Source organism: Bactrocera latifrons, unplaced genomic scaffold, assembly GCF_001853355.1.
Source record: "Bactrocera latifrons isolate USDA-ARS-PBARC rearing strain unplaced genomic scaffold, ASM185335v1 scaffold_124, whole genome shotgun sequence".
Classification (NCBI taxonomy): Eukaryota; Metazoa; Arthropoda; class Insecta; order Diptera; family Tephritidae; genus Bactrocera; species Bactrocera latifrons.
This window is the reverse complement of record NW_017534675.1, coordinates 898,838-904,205: the sequence shown is the minus strand read 5'-3', so window position 1 is coordinate 904,205 and position 5,368 is coordinate 898,838.

Here is a 5,368-nt window from a genome sequence, read left to right as displayed (position 1 = left end):
TTGTACCATCTGCGTTGTACTTGAACGCAAGAGCAACTGCTTCGGCCAACGCACGATGTAGCACTCGAATGACAGGCCAACACACAAGTGTTGAATGATGAAGCTAAAAAGCGTCAACACGCCGTTACCAACAACTTCGATGTGTTGCTTAGTGAGCGTAGTTGGCTAATGTTGCGTCAACATGTTGCTTGGCGGCACGTGCTGCTGTATGGCTAATAGAAGCAAAAATCTATATGCTTGTATGTGTGCGGCGTGTTTGTATGCACATACTTACTTAAYAGTATGGTATGGTGAAGGTGCGCTTGGGGTGCAACAAGTTGTTAAATGCGCGTAAGTTGTAGTAAACAACGGAAGTTCCCAGGGTAGCAGTTGCTCTCACATACAAATTAAGTTACACACACAGTAACTTACACGTATTAGCATGTGTGTGTGTTCAACTGGTGGACCTGTTGTCCGCGCATTAAATATCGTCGCTGAAATAAGTGCATTAAAACAACCGCGGTGCAAAATAAAAAAAAAGTAAGTGATAAATTAAAAAGAGACTCCAGCTTTTAGCTGGAAAACTCTTGTACTTTAACCTTCATATAATGCACGCTGTGTATAAGGTGTGTGAAAAGCTGGGTGTATGTGTAGGTAAATTTTCATCACTGGTGTGTTTAGAAATATATTAAAAATTAATAAATCTGCAATTCTAAATAATTTTCGACCTGGTTATGCGTATATATAAGATTTTATGGAGTTTACCACGTTTCTGTTAAATGATAAAACTTTGGGGAATATTTATACATATCTTAAGAATACACAGACAAATTTTTGAAGGAAATAAATGAAGTATCCGAGTTTTATGCGGTGTTTACAACAGTGTGAAAGTCGTTATTTATTTTCGCTGTTTGGTCCCAATTGGAGATTCCCAGTGAAGCCAAGTCCTTCTCCATCTGATCTTTCAAACGAAATGGAAGTCTTCCTCTTTTCTGCTTCACTTGGCAGGTACGGCGTTGTATACTGTCAGAGCTGGAATATTTTTATCCATTCGCGCGACATGACCTAGTCAGTCGGATTTGGGGTTAAATCTGTAGAAATCGGATCTACTTGTGTTCGCAAGAAAATACAAAATCCATCCATGGAGATTCCCTTCGTTCAATGGGATACAACACTCACTCAAACATCCTACTGCTGTGAAAGGACAATGTGGAAAAAGAGTGAGAGACGCTACCAAATTCTTCTCCCTTATGTATTGGTCCTTCATAGCTATTGTAAGATCAATTCTGCTTTGYGGTGCAGTATTATGGTGGGCATGCTTACGAAATCCTACCGACGGGTAGCCAATGGGAAGCATTCAGAGGTTCAATGCGCTGTGCATAACGGCAGCTTTAAGAACTACTTCAACGGCGGCTCTTAAAGTAGTGCTAAACTTTCCAGCTATAGACCTCTTCGCTGAAAACCACGCCGGTCCGCCTAGTCTAATAAACTAATCTAACCTAACCTATGGAGRAGGGTGAGGTGGAAACATCCAGGCAATTTCTTCGCCATTGTCAAGCCTTGGCAAGACATATCGGCATTACCTTCTAGGAGACATACTAAAAACTCAGATTAGCCGTCTCGAATTTATGATGGGCTGAAAGTGCTTTGTCGATTTGTTAGGGTCTCGTGATCTATTATTTAATAGTTTTAGGTACTACWACGAACCAGCGTTCTAAGCTATTCAAGTGAGATCCTTGTTAAGGTCGACTTCATAATCTTACCTAGTCTAACGTAAGGGAAAGGCCGAGTGAAATGGAAATAAATTAAAGACACGACTGCTGATTAAATGTGGATACTATTTTTAGAGAAGAACATCCACTAGGAACCAATGATGCTATTATTTGCATAGCACTCATAAATATATTCACTAAATATATAAACAATTGTGCTCATTCAATTGAAATTCTAAACAGAATTTAGTTCCATTTTTCCAACAATATGCTTTGCTTAACAAGTTATCAAATAATATTCAAATTAACCCAATTAGAAAATTTGTTTACTAAGTATATGAAATAACAGCGTCCTATCGCCTTTCCTATTTCAATAGAATTCTGGAGGTAAATACCAGGAAATACCGTCAACTAAATTTACAGTCCACTAACCAGACAGACCAAACCAGTAGTCAGTGTCGCAGTAGTAGTCACATAAACAACCAACCTGCTATGCTCAGTAAAATTTGATTTTCTCGAATTTTGATATTTTTAAATGATTTGTACCCTCGTCTATCAATACCAAACTCGCATACCAAACTGCCTTTGTATGTATATGCAAATTGACGACTGCTAAGGTGAGTGCGATTATGTATATATGTAGCGAAAATAAGCTTCTGTGATTATAGCGGGGGGCTTGGGTGGTGTTGGCGGCGTGCTGGTGTACTATTCCAGGTACGTTACCGTTTAAAACCCTTACACTTGAACGCGTTTGCTGCGTAAATTAATGCCTTTTCTACTCTAATCACTTGTTTACCTGTCATGACAACAAAAGGCGCTACAATACAATACATAGGTACATAGCTGTATAACCTTAAGCTTGGCGTTACACTTTCATTGCCAAGCATCTTCACCTTCGTATTGGCGCCAGTTACACCTCGATGGTTTTCTATTCAAATTAGTGGCGGCGAACAAAGCTTTATTTATTTGYTTATTTTTCTTTTTGTTTTTATAACTCTATTTACGCATATGACATTATTTTTGTGCGTATATTTTGCGTCATTTGCTCTCTTTTATAGGTAGTTCAAAAGTAATTTTACATGAAGAGTGCAAAGCGTCATAAAATCTTCTTATTTTATTTTATTAAATGATTTCTTTATAATGTCATTAAATAATTTCTGTATTTAAATTTTTATCAATCTCTGTTAGTTCTTATAAATACCTGTGCGTATACGTAACTTTAATGCAATTGCCGGAGCGAAATTAAATAAAACTGGTTTTATGCCACAAAGTTTGTGACACTTAAAATGAAATGTCTCAGATCCTTTAAGGTATATATATAACATATATTATAAGCGTGACGAGGTGAGTTGTTTCAGTCRTACACGTCTGTTTGTCTGTCCCGAACAAAATCAAGTTCTGGTATAAAAACCTGTTTTATTTGACAATGTATCTTCAAGAAATTTTACATGAGTTGTTGACCGACTAATTGCTTAGATCGGAGCACTATAGCATTTAGTTTTCATTCCAATCGATCGTTCAAAATAAAAGTACTGATATTATTTATAAGAAGGGTATTATAACTTCTGTATACTAGAGTTGAGAATGCCTTGCAACTAAATGAATTATTTTGCTTTCAGAGTCCAAATAATATTTGAAATTATGCTAAATTACAGGMGAACAATTTTTATCATTAGAAAGTGGGAATATTGGCATTTTTGGCAATTTGTAGGTAAAACAAACAAATATTGCAAACATTTTTACGACAATTGAGTTATTTAAGAAAAATAAACTGAAATATTTTTGGAAAAAGATTGAATTATTTGATTAAAAAACGTGTATGGTTATTAGGCCTGCATAGTCATAGTTTTGTYATAGATATTGCTCTATGTGGCGGGACTAAGTGTCAACCGAAACTCCAATACATTGAAGGATTTGTTGCGGAAACTAACGCATGCACATAGCGTACCGTGTAAGAAAGAGATAAATGATCACACGTACACAGGCTCGTGATTTCGGCGATATTTGGTTTTACCACTTCCCACACATAGCATCAATCAATGGATTTCTTGAGAGAAGRCTTCGGCGACCGGATAATTTCACGTTTTGGGGCGGTCGATTGACCACCAATATCGTTTGACATTACATCGTTAAAATTTTTCCTGTGGTCTTAAGTCCAAAATCAATGCGGTTAATCCCGCTTCGATTCAGGTCTTGGAGCAAAACATCACGCGTGTCATACGCCAGTTACCAGTCGTTAAATTTGAAGTTTCTGTAYTTTTTCCTTAAAAAMTAGAGAACCTCAAAATGGATGACCCTTTAATATCATATTATCTTAAAGAAATATAAATTAAAACTTTGTCATCTCCATATTGAAAACAGTAATATTTTGCCTTCTCTACAAAACTTTCAAAACATGAAACTTATCAATATGAAATTAAAAATTTCAAAGGAATAAATAAAAAAATAYACATTACTATAGAATAAAATTAGCAGTGCTTACAGAAGCGACTTCATGTGATGTATGTATAGGCACATTTTGTTTATTTTTGGAGATAAAATTGGAGTTTATGTATGTAGACAATTCGGTGATCTTTTTAATTTATACTAAAAAGTATATGCATCATTTCTTAAACATTTTTGGAGTATATCAACAGCAGATCTCCAATTTTAATTTTTTTTTTTTAATCTTCTAAACTTTCTCGGTTATATCGAATATGACGTCTGAAATGCAAACATAACCTAAACTTTTTAAAATGTAGCTCGTAATTGGACATAACCTCAATTGTAGGAAAAGTTAATAAATAGGGAAATAAGGGAAAATACAATATTGCCTTATTTTTGACTTACAAAAACCAATTCGCGTTGACGTGTGACCGTTGCTTTACAAATTTAAATGGACTTTATTTAAACTATTCAGCAAAACCGCGTACGTTACTATTTATTTAGTTTTTTTATACGGAAAATACTTCACTTAATTTTAAACGAATAAACTTCATGAGATCCCGCGTGGGTTTTCTATTTTCACTTTATGCAAATTCGCCGTATGCGTACATACTGTACGTATGTATGTATATTCGTCAAATAACGGAACTGTCAAAAGGAATTACAACAGAAGCAGGGCTGCACACGTTGAGGAAAATATTTAGGATTGTAGCTGTTGATAAGGCAGTTCAAGCAAATTAAACTATTTTGAAAGAGTCGTCGATAACAAAGTGTTGAATTAATTTAATTTAAAAAAAATTAGTTTGTTATATTCTTTTATTTAATTCCATTTCATTTTATTTTCTATATAAACACAAATATACTAATATAACGGCTTAGCTTTTATCCGCACTGCATTAACGACTGCGTTTTAATTCCCTTTCCTACTCAGCATGCAGCAACTCTATCATTTTCCAGCATATTTTGACAGTTTCCGTTCTTCGCRTCAATTAATTTAGTCGACTGTCAAATGTGGCTGCCTTACAAGCATCAAAATTCGTGTTAAATTCAGCATCAAATGCAAGGTTTTGCTAATAAAGCTACTCAGTAGTTATTAATCTGTGGTTGAAAGTAAAATTCAATGTTTGCATATATGTTTTTATGCAAAAATATAAAAATATCGCAAATGAGAATAATATGCATTTGTGAATGCATTCGGTGCACAAACAAAATTCATTGACAAAGTGAAAATTCAAAAGCACGATGTCATTTCA